Here is a 20,015-nt window from a genome sequence, read left to right as displayed (position 1 = left end):
ATAGACTGAAATAAGCAAATAGAATTGATCTTGTCTCTTTGTGGTTCGACCCTTACTATCACTAGCTATAGTTTTAGTTTGGAATTATAAATTTAATTTTGATACAAAACGACGGTATCAAATTTTGGCGCCGTTGCCGGGGAGACGGTGTAATTCTGTTTGCTTTATTTTTAGTTTATTTTTCTTGTCTCAAGGAACTTTGGTTCCTTGAGGCCGTTGCTTACCTTTGCTTCTAGTTTTGCTTTTGCACAGTTAGAAGACAGGTTTTTGAGAGGAAGACTTGAGTACTCTCGTTCGCGAATATGGCTACAATATATGATAATCTTCAGCCAAAGGAACACCATCTTCCAAAGGGGCACCAGTTACCTACCCCTACTACGGGTAACTTCGAATTTCGTTCCTCTTATATCTATTTAGTGGAGCAAAATCAGTTTGCTGGTCTACCAGATGAGGACCCCTTGAAGCATATGGAAATTTTCACAGACTACTGTTGTTCGATACCTATACCAGCTGGGGTGACTCAGGATGAAGTAAAGGGGTTGATGTTCTTATACTCCTTGAAGGATTCGGCGCGAGATTGGTACCGCTACCTTGATAGGGTAGCAGCTGGAGTCACGGATTGGACATCTCTAGCATTAGCCTTCTACAAGAAGTACTTCTCGCTTTCAAAGACTGATGCCTTGAGGAGTAAAATTACAAATTTCCAGCAAGAAGCTGATGAGGGCTTTTGTGAAGCATGGGGACGTTTCAAAGGTTTGGTCCGAGCTGTCCCTCACCATGGCTTCCAGCAGTGGTATCTTTGCAACTTATTCTACAATGCTTTATATGATGATTACAAGGTCATCCTGGACGCAGCTGCGAATGGTAGGTTCCAAAACAATACCGGTCAGAATAGAGGTTGGAACACTATTGAGGAGATGGCGGTCCATAGAGCTGAGTTTGGGAGTTCACGTGGGAATTCACGGAAGCAAAGTGATGAAATGAGTACCGTTGTGACACTCATTACTTCTATTACTGCCCGTCTCGAGAAGCTCGAGGCCTCTGAAGCTTCCAAGGAAAGAGTTGAAATTCCTGTCCATAATTCAGATGAGACCGTGGAGTTGAGAGAAATGGTCCAAACTCTTCTAGTTCAAGTGGCGAATATAGAAGCAGCCGGGATTGAGTCCTCAAAGAATTTTGTGAAGCAGTTGGAGAATATAGAGGCTAAGCAAGTTGCCAATTCTTCGAGTAAGTGTGAAGGGCCAATTGAAACGATTAACGCCATTAATCTCAGAAGTGGCCTCTCTTATGAAGGTCCCGACAAGCCAAGAGGAGACTCGGAAAATGATGAAGAGGCTGGTTTAATTTCTGGTGCAAAAACAAGCTCAATCTGCAAGATTTACGGTCGATCGATCAAGATTATCTATCGATCGATCAAGTTGAAGCGTCGATAAAAAGTTTCGATCGAAACTATTCACACCCAGCATAAGTAGTCGATCGACCAACATTGTCAGTCGATCGACTGAGATTCCTGACGAAGAGGTTTGTCCAGGAACTGTTCACGCCCAGCCAGTTTGGTCGATCGACCACTCCTATCAGTCGATCGACCGGGATTCCAGTGTAGGATGCAAATCCGTCAACTAGTTTGCATGATTCTTCAGTCATTGATGATTTGACGGAAGTTTTAAACTTACGAAGCGAAGGTTGCCGATCCTACGGCCGTTGTGTTGCGATCCGTATCCGGAATGTTTGAAGAATACTAAATTTGGAGCGCAAGTTTGGTAAGTTTCGGAGATGGTCCGAATCTCGAGGTAACGGTTCCTTTCATCGATTTAATTACCGGTACCCTCTTACGCTAAATTTATGAAAGACATTTTAAATCGTAAGAGAAATTTTCGTGATGATGGTAATGTTCCTTTTGTGGAAGAATGTAATGCTCTTTCGCAAATTAATGTACCACCTAAATTAAAGGACCCGGGTATTTTTTCAATTCCTTGCGATTTAGGGGCCAGTGTCAGTGTCATGCCGTATTCTGTTTGCAAAAGGTAGGGGATGACACCATTGAGTTCAGTCTTGCTCACAAGGCGACTGCTGACGATGATACGTGTTATTCCATTGATATTGTTGATGGGTCGTTAGTTATAATTGGAGGGAATCCTTAGCCAAGGATCCCTTAGCTGATCTAACTGGTTCAGATGAGTGTGCGGTACTACGGTGGAGAATCTTTGAGGAGCCGGATACTTTGGTAGCCTCAATGGAGAGCTATGAGCTCACGAGAGGAAGAAGATGAGATGCTCTTGAGCCTAGCCAACGAGAACTTGGTAAACACTTGCTATACCATTGAAGCCGATTTTGTCTCTCTTTGTAGAGATAAAAGTGCCGGAGCGTAAGCCACTTCCTCCTAATCTTAAGTATGTTTTTCTAGATGATACGGAGCGAGTACCCCTATTGTTAGCTCTAAGCTTAATGATGACCCGGTATGCTGCTTTGATGTGTGTGCTTAAGAAAAACAGGAAGGCTTTAGGTTACTCTTTGGATGACATTAAGGGCATCAGCCCCGATGTTTGTATGCATAGGATAGAGTGGAGGACGGCCACAAGCCTTACGCACAGGGGTCAACGCAAGTTGAACCCGAAGATGCAGGAAGTTGTTATGGCCGAGGTGATGAAACTACTCGATGCGGGTATTATTTATACAGTTGGCAACTCCAAGTGGGTTAGTTTGATTCAGGTAGTCCCGAAGAAAGGAGGGACTACCGTGGTTAAAAATGAGAAAAATGAATTAATACCAACTCGAGTAGTGACGGGGTGGCGGATGTGCATTGATTATAGACAGTTAAATGCCGCCACCAAGAAAGACCATTTCCCTCTCCCTTTTGTTGACCAAATAGTGAAAGACGGCCTCTAACAAATTTTTCTGTTTTCTAGACGGATATTCAGGGTTCTTTCAGATCCCTATTCATCCAGATGATCAGAGTAAGACCACTTTTACCTGTCCACAAGGTGTTTTTGCGTACCGTAGGATGCCTTTCGGATTGTGTAACGCCCCTGCTACCTTTCAGAGGTGCATGATGGGGATTTTTACGATTATATAGAGAACATTATGGAGGTATTCATGGATGATTTCTCAGTTTATGGTAGTGACTTTGATCGTTGTTTAGCTAACCTTGATAAAGTCATGCAGCGTTGTATTGATCTTAATCTTGTTTTAAACTTGGAAAAATGTCAGTTTATGGTCAATGAGGGAGTTGTGTTAGGGCATCTGATTTCTGATAAGGGTATACATGTTGACAAAGCAAAAGTGCAGGTGATTGAGCAATTGCCTCCTCCCGTGAATGTTAAAGGAGTGAGGAGTTTCCTTGGTCACGCCGGTTTCTATCGGCGTTTCATTAAGGACTTTTCAAAAATTGCTAAACCACTTACACAATTGCTCCTTAAGGATGCTGTCTTTGAGTTTACTGATGAGTGCCTTTTATCTTTTAACAAGTTGAAGGAGGCTCTAGTTTCTGCACCAATCATTCAGCCGCCTGATTGGGATCTCCCATTCGAGATCATGTGTGATGCCAGCGATTATGCAATTGGTGCAGTTTTAGGACAGCGAAAGAATAAAGCTTTGAATGCCATATACTATGCGAGCCGAACTCTGGATGAGGCTCAAGTCAACTATTTTACCACTGAGAAAGAGTTTCTAGCTGTAGTTTTTGCCTTAGACAAATTTCGGTCTTATTTGTTAGGTTCTAAGGTTACTGTTTATACTGACCATGCAGCATTGAAGACTCTCTTTCTTAAGAAAGATGCAAAGCCGAGGCTTTTGAGGTGGATACTCTTTTTGCAGGAGTTTTATTTGGAGATCAAAGACAAGAAAGGGGCAGAGAATGTGGTCGACCATTTATCTCGCCGCACCGGTGTGAGAAAGGGAGGATTCGTTGCCTATTAATGATTCCTTTTCTGATGAGAGTCTGTTAGCTATTACTACTTCAGGGTCTTATCCACCTCCGTGGTTTGCTGATTTTGCTAACTTTGCTGTGACAGGTAGGATACCACCCGAGCTTTCATGGCAGCAGAAGAAGCGGTTCGCTTATGATGCTAGACAATACTTTTGGGATGATCCTTATGTTTTCAAGGAATGCGCAGACGATCTCATCCGAAGATGCGTCCCTCAATGGGAGGTGAAGGATATCCTAGAAGCTTGCCACTCTTCTGCTTATGGTGGTCACCATGGTCCATCCCGGACTGTGGCTAAGGTACTCCAATCTGGTTTCTATTGGCCAACTTTGCATGCAGATTGTCGCAATTTTTTTGCTGAGTGCGATGCTTGTCAAAGATCGGAGAATATTTCCAAGAGACATGAGATGCCGCAGGTAGGCATTCTTGAGGTTGAGATTTTCGATGTCTGGGGCATCGATTATCAAGGACCTTTTCCGAGCAGTCAAGGTAATAAATATATCCTCGTAGCTGTAGATTATGTGTCCAAATGGGTGGAAGCTAGTGCTACTCCCCATTGCGATGCAAAAGCCGTGATTAAACTGTTTAAAAAGATCATTTTCCCTCGTTTTGGTGTCCCTCGGGTTGTCATTAGCGATGGTGGAATGCATTTTAAAGAGAAACAACGTAGTGCTTTATTGACTAAATTCGGTGTCCAACATCGTAGAGGTTTGGGGTATCATCCCCAAACTAGTGGTCAGGTTGAGGTTTCTAACAGAGAATTGAAAGAAGTCTTAGCTAAAGTTGTTTCTAAATCACGGAAAGATTGGAGTCTTAAGTTAGATGATGTCTTATGGGCTTATAGGACCGCGTTTAAAACGCCAATAGGGATGTCACCATACCAATTGATTTATGGTAAGACATGTCATTTAGCGGTTGAGTTAGAGCGTAAGTCTTGGTGGGCTATATGTGATTTGAATTTGGATCCTAACCTTTCTCGTGAGAAACGCATGACACAGCTGAATGAGCTGGAGGAATTTAGGCTGCTGGCCTATGACAATGTTAGGATCTACAAGGAGAAAACAAAGCGCTGGCACGACAAGAGAATCATCAAGCACGAGTTCCATATTGGCGATAAGGTACTTCTTTTTAACGCTCGTATCCGTTTATTTCCTGGTAAGCTGAAATCCAGGTGGACTGGCCCTTACACGGTTACAGCAGTCACAAAGTTCGGATCAGTTGAATTGGAGACCTCTGCTGGAGAAAGATTCAAAGTTAATGGCCAATATGTGAAGCATTATCACGGATCAGATGCATATGTTGGGAAAGTCGAGGTATTGTACTTCGACCCGTTATCGGATGATGCAAAATGAGGTAAAAAGGTCGTGCGGGACCTCTTAAACCAGCGCCAACCGGGAGGCAACCCGGGTTGTAACTTTTTGTAATTAGGAAGTTTATTTTGTTATTTCATTTAATTTGCATTTTGAGCTTTATTTATTTCTTTTTAATTAGCATTTCATGGTTTGAAAAATGTGTGCCTTTGAGAATTTGCCCAGGAATTCATTTTTATACAAATTGCGTCAAGTGGTTTACTGAATATTCATGCGAGAAGAACGGGAAATTGAAGTGGCAAAAAAGAACTTTTGACGTTTTTGGGTTTAATTCCCAGCGTTTGCAGTCGATCGACTAAGCTACTCAGTCGATCGACTGAGGAGAAACAGAGCAGAGGGTACTGTGCAGGGATATTGGTCGATCGACTGGGTCATATAGTCGATCGACCAATACACGAGACTCCAGAAGCTGCTGCAAGTGAAGACTGGTCGATCGACCGGGTAAGGTGGTCGATCGACCACAGCACGGGTTCAGAAAGCATTTTAATAAGGGAGTCTTCTTTCCTTTCTCATTCATTCACTCTTATACTCCCTCTAATTCAGAAAATCAAGAGCAAACCCTAATTTCATTCCCCTTTTCGCGATTTTCACCTGCAATCCCCTCTTACACTTGATTTTTCTTGCTTTAATCTTCAAGTTTCTTCAAGGTATGTCTATAATCCTATTTCCATGCTCTATTTTCGATTTTTACTGCGGTTTCATGCGAAATTTTCGAGCATTGTGCCTTTGAGACGGAAAAATCGATTTGGGATAATCGATTTAGGGGTTGATTTCTTATAGTTCTTTATGCTTTAATGACTTCTTATAGCCTTTTCCCTTGATTTTCGAGCTAATTTAGAAACTAAGAGGTGATAATGCCGTTTTTCCCCCCAAATTTCGAAACCCTAATTTGATTTTCAACATCTAATTTTGTTTCGGGTTTTCGTAGATTAACACTGTTAGGGGATTCTTGTTGCTAATGGGTTGTTTGCAGGTAACAAAGATGACAAAAGGAAAGGGGCACATGTTTGAAGGGCAGTCGAGCCAGGGCGCTGCCAAGCGGCCGCGCGGTCCGCCACTGATGATTGAGGCTACTACGGATAGTCTACCTGATTATCCGCGTGTTATTTTTACTTTTCCCTCGAGAGGAGGCCTCTATAGACCCTGACCTACGCTTCATGGACCTTGCCTACGCGCAGTCCGTGAAGTGGATCGATCGTAGGAGTCGGTGGAAGATCGATTCTTTCATCTGCGACCGCATCCCTGTCCTAGGCTACCCTCCTATCCTGCCCCTCACTACTGTTTCGGGGGGCAGCTCGCCCGCCCTTGCCTAGTTACAGGCTCCCTATTGGGGCGGGTACTGCTACTGCTAGCACTTCGAGGAGAGCTCGTGCCTCCTCTTCACAGGCACCCTCTTCCTCTACTCCTGCTCCCACCGGCTACCCGACCACTTTCCGTCCTCCTCCACCCACTGTTATCCCCCCGGTCATGGACCAAAGGGGGATGTCACGTGTGTGGACTGACCTGTGCAGGAGCTTTGACCAGCACCGACTTGACACGGCCTTGGCCCTGTACCCAGTTTACGAGGAGTACGCCCGGGGAGGGATGCTTCCACAGAGTGCCTGGACTCACCCGTCCTTCTTTGTCCCTCCGGTGAGCGGTTACCCTCGGCCTGCCAGGAGACCTCCTACTACTACTACTACTGCCGCTGCTGCTGCGGAGGAGGAGAGCGACTCGGGGTCCGGAGAATCTAGTGGTGAGGAGTACGACAGTGGCGATTAGAAGCTGGTGACCTCCCCGTTTTTGGCTGGTTTGGGGAGGTATTCTTTTGTGAGTTTCCGATCCTTCTTTATTAGCTTCCCTTTTATTTTATTATGCTTTTATTCTTCCCTTTTTCTGCTGGTGATTTGCTGTTGAGCACAATGAGGGCATTGTGCGTTTTGGTTTGGGGAGGGTATTTGCATATGTCTTTTGCATCTGCATTTGTTTTTTATTGCATTTCAGTCACATGTTTAGTGCATTTCTGTTTGCATTTGTTTTTCAGAAAAAAAAAAAAAAAAAAAAAAAAAAAAAAAAAAAAAATTGAAAAAAATTCATTAAAATCAAAAATATCACGTTTATTTTTGCATATAGTTGAGTCGGATTGGAGTTTATTAATGTTGATTTTGCACTATTAGTCAAATATGTCATTCCTTGCCTTTTCATAGCTGCTTAGCAAGAATTAAAAGTGATTTCTCAAATTTTGTTATGAAATTCATTTCGGGTAATTAGACTTGACTCATTACTTTTGGCAAACTACTTATACTTTCTGAGATATAGAGCCTATAACTGGTGACATTCATGACCAGTTAATTTAGGATTGAGAGTAGCACTCCCTTCATTTCATGTTTTGCACGTGTATGAGTTTTGATTTCTTATTGCCTATACGCATTGGTTTGTGGTCGGTATTGCATGTTTTGAGGACTATTGCATCTTCCCCTTTCTCATTTTACCCCATTAACTCCACTATAAGCCATATCTGCCAGTTGCCCTTAACTACATCCCATACTTAGCCTACCATTGTGCCAAGCTTGGAAGTAGTAGAGGAATTTGTCGAATTGTAGCAGATTTGGTTCGTTTTGTAATGATGGAGTGGGTATTGACGAGAAGCGAAGGAGTTGTATCATCTTGAAAAAAGAATGAAAGAAAAGCTCAGAAAAATGAAAAAAAAGAGGATGTTTACCTGGCAGAGAGCACTGGATTGCACAGGGTGGTCGATCGACTGCCATCACTGGTCGATCGACCACCAGCTCAGAAGTTGAAAAAAAAAAGAATGAAAAGAAAAAAAAAAAAGAGAATAATAAGAAATTTGAAAAAATAATAATTTGGTTGAATTGAGAACACGCCTCATGTTCTTATTCCGTGAATTGGAGGTTTTGTTTTGGGATTTTGTGTTGCTTAGTCTTTTAAAGGCATGGTTTATTTTTCGAGTTGGAGGAATGGGATACGGTTTCTGATGGTTTGTTTGGTACTAGCTTGGCTCTTACCTTCACATTTCCATACTTGTTTTGCCCTTTCTTTCCCACTTAGCCTCACATATCCAAATCTTGCAATAGTTCGGCATGTAATAGTCCTTGACGGTGGTTATGCGTGTGTACGGTAGCTAGAATCATTATTCATACTAGTCAAGCATACATGTTTTGTCGGTCGCAGTCTAGGTGAGAGTCTGTATTTTCTTCCCTCTCTTTTACATATATTCTTACCATTTGCTTTGATGAGGAAAGAGTGACCCGGGAGAGTCCGAATTTATGAGTCTTGCAAGGTCGAACGCCCGATTTAATTCCATGATATGCATAAATTTGTTCACTTGATTTGAGCTTTGCGGTAGTTGACTATGTGCATTAAACGGTTTGGCATTGACTTGTAGTTAGCTCTGAGATGTACTCCTTTCCATTAGGCTTTTTATATGGGTCATAGTGCTTGCTTGGGGACAAGCAAGGTTTGGTTTGGGGAGATTTGATACGTGCATATTCTATACACTTTATTTGCAGTTTTGGCACGTATTTCCATGCATAATTGTTAGCTTAAGGCTACTATTTCTCCCGAAAATATTTACTTTGCATTTTTCTATGATTTATTGTAGGAATGAGTGGAAGTAGGCTAAATCAGGCCTAAATCGTCCACCGGAAGCAACTTTTGGGAAGCTTTGAAGAAGGGAGCTCGGATTTAACCACCTCGGGATGCGTGACTGGAGTAAAGAGCTGATTTGAAGAGAGAAAGAAGCCACTACACAGCTCAGTCCGGTCGATCGACCATCTTTGCCGCATCGATCGACCAATGAAGTACAAAGCAGACGCATCTTTGCTCAAGTGACCGGTCGATCGACCATGCTTGACCGGTCGATCGACGATCACCTGAAATGATATTGATTTTTCGTTTTAGACTTTTAAAAGCCCAATTTGTAATTAACTTTTGGCATCTTTTATCAGTAGAACGCAGCAATTATTAGGTTATGCTTTTCATTATTGAAAAAACTCAGTTTTAAGATCTAGCTTTGGGAACGGAAAACCTCGAATTCGATTACGTTGTTCATCACTTGAATTAGTAAGTTTTAATGCAAATTCTTTCTTCCTTAATTTCTTGTTATTTCAATTCTTGTTTTTACCAATTTAATTTCAGCAGTTAAGTTCTTACCTTTTTGTCTTTAGTTCAATTCAATCATGTCAATCGTGTTCTTTATATTCAATTTTGCAATTGTTATAATTTCAATTATGCATAGCTAATTTCTTTGATTCGGAACAAGGTGAGCCATGGCGAAAATTAGGATTGTTTTGTAGTATGAATTCTTCTGTATTGATCTTGTTGTCTTTTGATAAATCTTTTTACTAGATTGAAAGATTAGTAATTAAAATTATCATTAGATTGGAATTTCCTTTGAGCGAAAGCTTTGAGAAATTCTTGGGAATTGGAAGACCGTAAGGTAATTTTGAGCATTGATCGAAAGGCTTGCTCGTACTCCCTGAGACCGTATTATAGGACCTCTGCCGCTTTACTGACCTGACCTTAGCCATGGTGAGCCGAAGTTCCCGATCTTCTTTTTATCTTGTTGAGAAATTCCATATTTAGCAACTAGTCATTAGAATTAACCAATCTCAAACCCCCCATTAATTGTTACTTTTATAGACTGAAATAAGCAAATAGAATTGATATTGTCTCTCTGTGGTTCGACCCTTACTATCACTAGCTATAGTTTTAGTTTGGAATTATAAATTTAATTTTGATACAAAACGACGGTATCACTACACGAGTTCAAGGAAGTTTTTGCTTGGTCGTACAAGGACATGTCAGGGATCGACAGGGATATTGTAGAGCATCGAATTCCAATCAAGCCAGGTTTCAAACCTGTAAAACAGAAGCTTCGTCGAATGAGGACCGTGTGGGCTCTTAAGATTAAAGAAGAATTTGATAAGCAATTCAAAGCCGGGTTCATCAAAGTTTCGAGTATTTAGACTGGGTGGCTAACATAGTCCCTGTACCCAAAAAGGATGGGCGAATCCGGGTTTTTGTTGATTTCAGAGACTTAAACAAAGCAAGTCCCAAGGACGACTTCCCTCTACCACACATCGACATATTGGTAGATAATACAGCGGATCACGCGTTGTTATCCTTCATGGATGGGTATGCATGGTATAATCAGATCAAAATGCTCATAGAAGATATGCATAAGACAGCCTTCGTTACTTAATGGGACACATATTGCTATACAGTTATGCTATTTGGGCTAATCAATGCTAGAGCTACATACCAACGCACCGCGACCACATTGCTACATGACATGATGCACAAAGAAGTAGAAGTGTACGTGGATGATATGATTGTCAAATCCAAAGATAGGAAGGGGCATATCGATAACCTTCGCATATTCTTCCTAAGACTGCGAAAGTACAACATGAGGCTCAATCCTCAGAAATGTGCATTCGGAGTAACGTCAGGCAAGCTTCTGGGATATGTCGTCAGCCGAAGGGGTATAGAAATTGAACCATCCAAGTTCAAAGCTTTAATCGAAATGCCACAACCCCATAAAGAGAAGGAGGTTAGAGGATTTCTAGGCAAAGTGCAGTATATAAGTCGATTCATATGGAAGCTCACTATGATCTGCGAACCTATTTTCAAAAAGCTAGAGAAAACAGATCATACCATATGGGACGACGACTGTCAAAAGGCGTTTGACGGGATTAAGGAGATACTAGCTAAGCCACCAGTGTTAATGCCTCCCCAACGAGATCAACCTCTTGTTTTATATTTTACAGTCACCGAAATAGCCATGGGGGCTATGCTCGCACAGACTGTTGGAAAGGAAGAAAGAGCTATCTACTACCTTAGTAAGAAGTTCTTCGAATACGAGTTTAAGTACACACCTCTCGAAAAGACATGCCTCGCTCTTGTGTGGGCAACAAAGAAGCTACGCCACTACATGCTTAGCTACTCTGTCAAGGTGTATTCTAAAATAGATCCCGTCAAATACCTCTTCGAGAAACCCCTATTCAACGGACATTTGGCAAGGTGGACCTTAATGCTCTCGGAGTTCGATCTCAAATACGTACCTCTGAAAGTCATAAAAGGCCGCGTCGTCGCCGAATTCTTCGCAGATAATCCTATCAACGATACCCAAGCAATAGACATGTGGTCATTTCCAGACGAGGATATCCTACAGTCCAGTGTAGACTCTTGGGATCTTTATTTTGATGGGGCATCGAATTTAAGAGGGTTTGGAATAAGAGTGTTGCTCATTTCTCCTAAAGGCGAGCATACACCGCTTACTGTCAAACTCGACTTCGAGGTGACAAATAAAGCGGCGGAATACGAAGCTTGCCTCATTGGTCTACAAGAAGCAGTGAGTTTAGGCATTAAGAATCTTCGAGTTCATGGAGACTCATCCTTGATCATTAACCAAGTTACAGGATCTTGGAAAATCCAAAGTGAAAGTCTAGCACCCTATCAGGCTAGGATAGATCAAGTTACCCAATTCTTCGATCAGGTCACTTATTTACACCTACCTCGTGAAGAGAATAAATTTGTAGACGCTCTTACAAAACTTGCATCTTTGATTAATATGCCAGACAACATGGTTGAAATGCCCTTGTGCATCTAACGTCGATAAGAACCATCCTATGTACACCTCCTTACAGATGAGGAAGAAAGTTCAGGGGAACCTTCGTTCCAAGCCATTCTAAACTTCAAACTTAATGGTACATACCCACCAGATATGGATAAGAGGGGGAAATGCGCTATACGCCGACTAGCCTCTGAATACCTCCTCATGCAAGGAGAATTGTACAAAAGAACACCTCTTGGTGTCGTCTTGCGTTGCCTTGATCATTCACAGGCACAGAAAGCGATGGAAGAAGTTCACGATGGATAATGCGGTCCTCATATGAGTGGACCCATAATGGCAAAGAAAATCACGTGTCTGGGATATTACTGGACGACAATGGAGTCATATTGTTTTAAATACATCAGACATTGCCATAATTGCCAGATCTTCGGGAATGTGCAACACGTCCCTTCCTCAATGCTTTACACCATGACATCCTCTTGGCCATTTTCTGCTTGGGGAATCGACATCATTGGGAAGATCACTCCAGCTGGAATAGGAGGCCACTATTTCATTTTGGTAGCTATCGACTATTTTACTAAATGGGTCGAAGCAGCATCCTACACTGCCCTTACAACTAAACATGTGGCCAAGTTCATACAAACCAATACATCTATCGATATGGTTGCCCACATGAGATCATCAGTGACAATGGGTCACATTTCCAGGCCGAAGCTGCACGATTGCTAGCCAAAAACAAAATCAAACACACCATTCCTCGCCTTATAGACCTCAAACTAATGGTGTGGTAGAGGCAGCTAATAAGAATATTGTCATGATCCTCAAGAAAATGATTGACAATTATCGAGATTGGCCTAGCAAAATACCTTTCGTGTTATGGGGCAATCGCACATCAGTTAGGACGCCCACTGGGGCCACTCCTTTCTTTCTGACTTATGGCATGGAAGCTGTGTAACCAGTTGAATTAGAAATTCCATCCCTACGCATTTTGCTCGAAAGGCAAATTCCAGAAGCTGAATGGAATAGGGATCGATATGAGGAACTCATCCTCTTGGATGAACGAAGGTTGTGCGTATTACATAATGTGCAAAAATATCATGCACGTATCAAACGAGCCTTTTATAAACGGGTTAAGCCCAGGAACATCAAAGAAGGAGATTTAGTGCTCAAATCAGTCAGAGCTCTCCTACATGTCTTAGTTAAGTCCATACTCTCGGGGGGTGCGGTTAGGATTACAGACCTAGATGGGAATGAATTTTGTAATACTACTAACCTAGACCAACTGAAACGATACTACCCTTAGCATAAGACAGGAAAATGCGCCTCGTGTAACCTAGGTGTCGCTCATGCGACACGAAATAAAACCGGCCCCTGGCCAGCTAAAGCTTATGCCACTATGCTCTTGCTTTTTGACATTTCGACATCCTCATATCATCAAATAAATTGAATTGTACTTCCTTTAGGAGTAAGAAGCACATGCTTATTTTTCTAAAGTTCATTATAAGCTCTTGCTTCGAAAAATTATTCTTTTACGTTTACTCAAAATACGCACAGGATTTGATTTCATTTTTCTAATGAATACGTAGGCAATCCTTCACAGGATACAACCCATTATTTTTTAATGTAAATAGAAGGACATTTGCATTCGCATTTGAAATTCGACAAGAATAATAAAAGAAAATCATAATAGTTTCTTAACTAAATAATCTTTTATTCATTGTTCCATAAATAATAATATTATGCCAAATACATATAAAAATAATAATGCTGAAAAAGAAATGCTAGGCTAGGATGCTAAAAACCCCGCCGTTTATTACAACTTAAATAATAATAATAATAATAATAATAATAATAATAATAATAATAATAATAATAATAATAATAATAATAATAATAATAATAATAATAATAATAATAATAATAATAATAATAATAATAATAATAATAATAATAATAATAATAATAATAATAATAATAATAATAATAATAATAATAATAATAATAATAATAATAATAATAATAATAATAATAATAATAATAATAATAATAATAATAATAATAATAATAATAATAATAATAATAATAATAATAATAATAATAATAATAATAATAATAATAATAATATAATAATAATAATAATAATAATAATAATAATAATAATAATAATAATAATAATAATAATAATAATAATAATAATAATAATAATAATAATAATAATAATAATAATAATAATAATAATAATAATAATAATAATAATAATAATAATAATAATAATAATAATAATAATAATAATAATAATAATAATAATAATAATAATAATAATAATAATAATAATAATAATAATAATAATAATAATAATAATAATAATAATAATAATAATAATAATAATAATAATAATAATAATAATAATAATAATAATAATAATAATAATAATAATAATAATAATAATAATAATAATAATAATAATAATAATAATAATAATAATAATAATAATAATAATAATAATAATAATAATAATAATAATAATAATACTATAATAAATGACTAAGGCTATTCATCCATTTTCCCTTTGCCTTGGTCACCCTTATCATACTTCTTGTCTCGACCACGAGTCGGGCGCTCTTGTGTTGTCTCCGACCTAATCACCACTGGTCGTTCTCGCGGTCTAGCCATACCATTTCGATCCATCACCATCTCCACGGCAGAAGCGGTTTTCGGTTTCTTCGACGGATGAGCGACTCGGTATCCGGCCTCTTCTTCCTCTTCAGTCAAGTACTTTTGATTCTCCTTTGCTACTTCACGGATTTTATAATCCACGGGCACGTGCTTCCTCATCTTCTCACGCTCTTCAGGAGTACCAGCCTTTCTCCATTGGAAATATGAGTCAGATACTCATAGTGAGCCAATAGGAAATGGTATGAACCACATGTTCCTTTGGGCCCACCGAATTACCCATTTTCAACAAGACTCCGAAGTATGTGCCAAGGCAGTTTGAGGAACGGTATCCAACTTCGGAATTTTATGCTTAAGGCCCACTTGCCTCATCAATCTCTCCGGAAAAATGCAAACCATAAATTCCAAGCCAGGGACACGAACTGACCGTGTCGAATCCAAAGATGAGACTCTAGTGACTTACCTGAGATGCCACCATGGCACAATCCACCGGATCAAGGGACCACCTTCACTCTTCAACTTATTGTCCCAGTAATTGCAAACCCGAGTGAAGTCCACCATGTATAACCTAGTTCTCATTGCAATTGACCGAGCATGATTGTAACACCCCCATACTCCAAGTGCCTTACCAGGACCACTCAGGTATGAAGACATTACCATCTCGGTTACCCGAGGCAATGATAATCAAACAACAATGAAGAAACAACGTTTAATATAAATAGTTTAACGAATAGTTACAATCCTCAAAACCAAACCAAAAGTACGATACATGATTCCAAATTGACTGTTCCAACTGAAATGTAAATAAACTAAAGGCTACAGCGGAAGAATCCTATCATCATGTCGTGGCATCCCAGCTATCCCAGTACTCATCTCAATACCTGCTCAATATCTGCTCACCATCCCCGAATGGATCACCGCAGGTTTACAAAACAACACCGGGGTCAGTACTAATCACACAATCAATATGTATAACGACAATAAGATAAACAGAGACAACTTAATGTACACACACACACACACACACAACCAACCAATTCCCATCATCTCAATATCGACCGTCCACTTGGACCACCGCCGATGGGGGACCGCACCGTACCCACCAAATCCCCGCTCCACATAGTGAGCGATAACCCTGTCCATTAATGTGCACATCCCTCGTGGCGGGTTCCACGAAAGGCGAAACTAGGGCGTGAAGCCACTCCCGCAAGTGACCCCACTCAGCCGAGGCCACGCCTCGCGAACCATCAACAACGATCACAACCACAATCACAACACAACTATTATATCAAACAACCAAATACAATACATCAATCAACATCCCATTATGGGACTAATGCGAGTAGGAAATCCTACCGGTATGCACACAATCGACGGTCTCTCTTCTTTGAGTCAAAAAGCCTCTTCTATAAACCCTCCTCCTATCATACAACACATATAGGCTACCAATCACATACTACACATAAAAACCCCCAATCTCTAAATTAGGGTTTAACCAAATCAAAGGAAACACAATAAAAAGGGTAAATAGATCTTACCCTCGACGCAAGGAACCCAACGATATAAACAACGACAAGAACGACCGTCGAACTCCGGGAATTGCTAAGAATGCGATTAGGAAGATGAACTTGTTGCTTTCTCTCTTAAACAGGAATTTAGGTTTTGTAAAAGTGGTTTAGAATAATAACGACGGAACTTAAATACCTTAATCGCATAATTAACAAAACCCAAGAAACCTCCCCTCAAAAAAGGACACTCGATCGAGTACCCAAGGTACTCGATCGAGTACCCCTTACTCGATCGAGTGCCCCTGACTACTCGATCGAGTACCCAACAGTCGAAACTATTTTTTTTCGCAACTTACCCTTACTCGACAGAGTAAGGGCTACTCGATAGAGTACCCCAAGACTTATAAATACGGAGTATTACAGTCTTCCCTCCTTAAAAGGAACTTCGTCCCCGAAGTTCAAACCACTACTAAACAAAGGTACTCCCATAATCTTCTCGACTCAAAGCAACCAAAACAAAATTCAACATAAAACATGATACTAACCCAACTCATCCCGACAAACATCCCGACACAACATATAAAAGGGGTATAAAACTCTTAAAAACTGCTCGCGATCATCTCCTACCCCCCTAAAAGAAACAAGGTTACGTCCCCGTAACCATACATACCTGATCAAAAAGAAAAGGGTAACGCTCTTTCATAGTTTCCTCTGGCTCCCATGTAGCTTCCTCGGTCTCGTGGTTAGACCACAGGATCTTAAGCAAAACTATCTCACCACTCCTAGTCTTTCTAACCTTTCGGTCTAGAATCTGCTTAGGCACCTCTAGATATGATAAGGACTCATCTAGCTCTAAGCTCTCTGCCTCCAACACATGTGACGGGTCACTCACATACTTCCGCAGCTGCGATACATGAAACACATTATGCACTCTCTCTAACGCAGCTGGTAAAGCCAGACGATAAGCAACTTCCCCAACTCGCTCTAAGATCTCATAACGCCCTATAAACTTCTGACTTAACTTGCCTTTCTTCCCAAATCTCATAACCCCACGCATAGGAGACACTTTCAAAAGAACCTTGTCCCCAACTTGAAACTCTATGTCCCGACGATGTAGATCTGCATAACTCTTTTGTCGATCCTGGGCTGCTCTCATCCGTTCCCTGATCATCTTAATCTGTTCCACCATCTCATGCACCATCTCTGGTCCTAAAACCTTTGCCTCAAGACTATCGTCCCAACAGATTGGACTCCTACATCTCCTCCCATACAAAGCCTCAAACGGTGCCATACCTATCTTTGGTGTGATAGATTTGTTATTGTAAGAGAATTCTATCAAGTCCAACCTCCGCTCCCGCCTACCACCAAAATCCATCACACAAGCTCGCAACATATCCTCAAGAGTCTTGATTGTTCTCTCGATCTGCCCCGTCTGTCGCAGGATGAAATGTTGTGCTCATCTTCAAGGTTGTTCCCAACGATTCCTGCAACTCCTTCCAAAACCTCGATATAAACCTCGCATCTCTGTCAGACACTATGTCCTTAGGGACTCCATGTAACTTAAGCACGTTCTTTCGATAGGCCATAGCCAATTGTGCCTTAGTCCATGTATCTTTCATTGGAACAAAGTGAGCGACTTGGTCGGGACGATCCACTATCACCCAAATCATGTTGTTACCTTGTTGACTCTTGGCAAACCCACAATGAAATCCATGGAAATGGATTCCCACTTCCACTCAGGCACCTCTAAAGACTGAATCTTACCTTGTGGTCGTCATTGTTCCCCTTTAACTCTCTGGCATGTCAAACAACGGACACAAACTCAAATTGTCTCTTTCTTCATCCAGGCCACCAAAACGTTTTCTTCAAATCCTTGTATAGCTTGTCTCCACCTGGATGAACTGAATATGGTGTGCAATGTGCCTCTGTCATGATAGTCTTTTTCAACTCCTCATCATTAGGAACACACCACCTACCATCAAACCTCAAACTACCATCTCTATGAATAGAAAACAGGACACTGTCCCTTTCTTTACTCGACTCTCCACTCCACTATCTTAGGATCCAAAGCCCGCTTATCCCGAATATCATCATAAAACTCCGGATGTCTTTGTCATATCACCCATGGCATCTCCTTTCGCATCATATGTATCCCAAAACTCGCTACCTCATCCCTCAGCCTCATCAAAGATAGAGCTGTACACAGGGAATGTACACTCTTCCTACTCAAAGCATCAGCTACAACATTGGCTTTCCCTTCATGGTAGATGATTTCCATGTCATAATCGCCAATCAGCTCCATCCACCTCCTCTGTCTCATGTTCAACTCCTTCTGCGTGAAGATGTACTTGAGACTCTTGTGATCTGATACTGTCGTTTCGTACCAAAAATAAAATACCTAAGTACTACTAACAGAAGTCAGCGGTAAGTAGGGTCGATCTCCACAGGGAGGCGGTGTACTATCTATTTGTCTATTTATCTGCCTAATGTCACAATGCTGGGGTTGATTGATTTGGACTAACTAAACTACTGAAGCTAAAGGCAAGAGAGAAGGGATAAAGGAAATTAACAATAAAAGAAAGGAAGTATGCTAAGAGTCGGTCCACCGTGGCAGCTACAGATCTTATACTATCGGGAATACTGAGGTGATTAAACTATTGATAAGAAGAGCTATGGTCGTCACCTTTCGGTCCTTAAACCGCCCTAGAGCGTAAATGTGACTTAACTTTCGCCCTCACCGCAATACCCTATTGTAATTAAGCAAGCCTTCCCTTCCAATCTTTCGATCTAGGTCGGGGTTAACTAGATTTATGGTCTCCTGCATGCATTCATTCGACCGGATAACAGTTAAATTGCCTAATACAATTCCTATCGCAAGTCTAACCTATTCAAGTCAGTTAAAACATCGCTACCACGGCTTCCCTAATCCTAACATACTAGGGGAATTAGCTAGACATGGAATAAATAAGAACAATAAATAAAGAGGGAGAGAGAACAATAAACATTAAATAAAAAGAGAGAAAGGAAGAAGGAATTCTTGAAATAATGATCCAGGAATAAAATGCAAAGTAACAAAGTGTATCGTTCCAAGAGAAAAAGAGAGTCAGAGTGTCTCCGGATAAAAAAAAGATGCTTTAAACTGACGTCCTAACTCCTATTTATAAGAAAATAGGAGTAATATTAAACCTAATGATGGAAATTAACTAAAAAGCCCAGCCCGTCAGCAAAATCCACTCGATCGAGTAACTAAATCACTCGATCGAGCAAAGGCATAAAAGGAACTGGTCGATCGAAAGGAAAAATAGTCGATCGAGTACTTATTCATCCTAAACCACTCGATCGAGAAGAAGTGGATCTCAATCGAGCAAATGGGCTCTCGATCGAATAGAAATAGTTCTCGATCGAGCACTTCTCAGCGCGAAATTCCTGCTCCAAATTCACTCTTCCTCCAAATGCATGCTAAAAGGATGGTAAAAGGCTTGATTTCACTACTTTTGGGTTCATTCCTGCAAATAAGACAAAACAAACCAAAGTAGCATATTCGGGGCATTTCGTAGCATAAAACCACGATAAAAGCATAAAAATACGTGCATGAATTAGGCTAAAAAGACTATATAAAATGCACGTATCAAATCTCCCCAAACCAAACCTTTACTCGTCCCCGAGTAAACTAAAATGCAACTAAAGGAACGGAAAAAGATAACTCAGAGCTAGCTACAAATGCCCACTTAAGCCAATTTAATGCAAGCAGACTAACACTTATAGCTAAACAGTCAAATGCAAACGAGTTGTAAGATGTTTATAATAAAGCTGAACCGTCGACCATGCAAGACCATTAATAATGGACTCTCACGGGTCACTCTTCTCTCATGAAGCAAAAGGTAAGCAAATGAATGTAAGAGAGAAGCAGAAAAATAGTCGCTCACCTAAACTACGACCCACATAACATGCATGCAACTAATATGAT

At 40.6% G+C, this 20,015-nt stretch overlaps 1 non-coding gene across 1 annotated transcript; it reads right to left on the bottom strand.

The window, feature by feature from the left end:
- Nucleotides 1–675: 675 nt before the first annotated feature.
- On the bottom strand, nt 676–784 carry LOC141597646 (small nucleolar RNA R71). The gene has a single exon (XR_012522869.1). It is a non-coding gene; the product is annotated as a small nucleolar RNA R71 (small nucleolar RNA).
- Between the last annotated feature and the right edge of the window lie 19,231 nt (nt 785–20,015).

This window comes from Silene latifolia, chromosome 8 (assembly GCF_048544455.1).
Source record: "Silene latifolia isolate original U9 population chromosome 8, ASM4854445v1, whole genome shotgun sequence".
Taxonomy (NCBI): domain Eukaryota; kingdom Viridiplantae; phylum Streptophyta; class Magnoliopsida; order Caryophyllales; family Caryophyllaceae; genus Silene; species Silene latifolia.
Note: the sequence above shows the minus strand (reverse complement) of the source record. Positions and strands in the feature narration are given on the sequence as shown.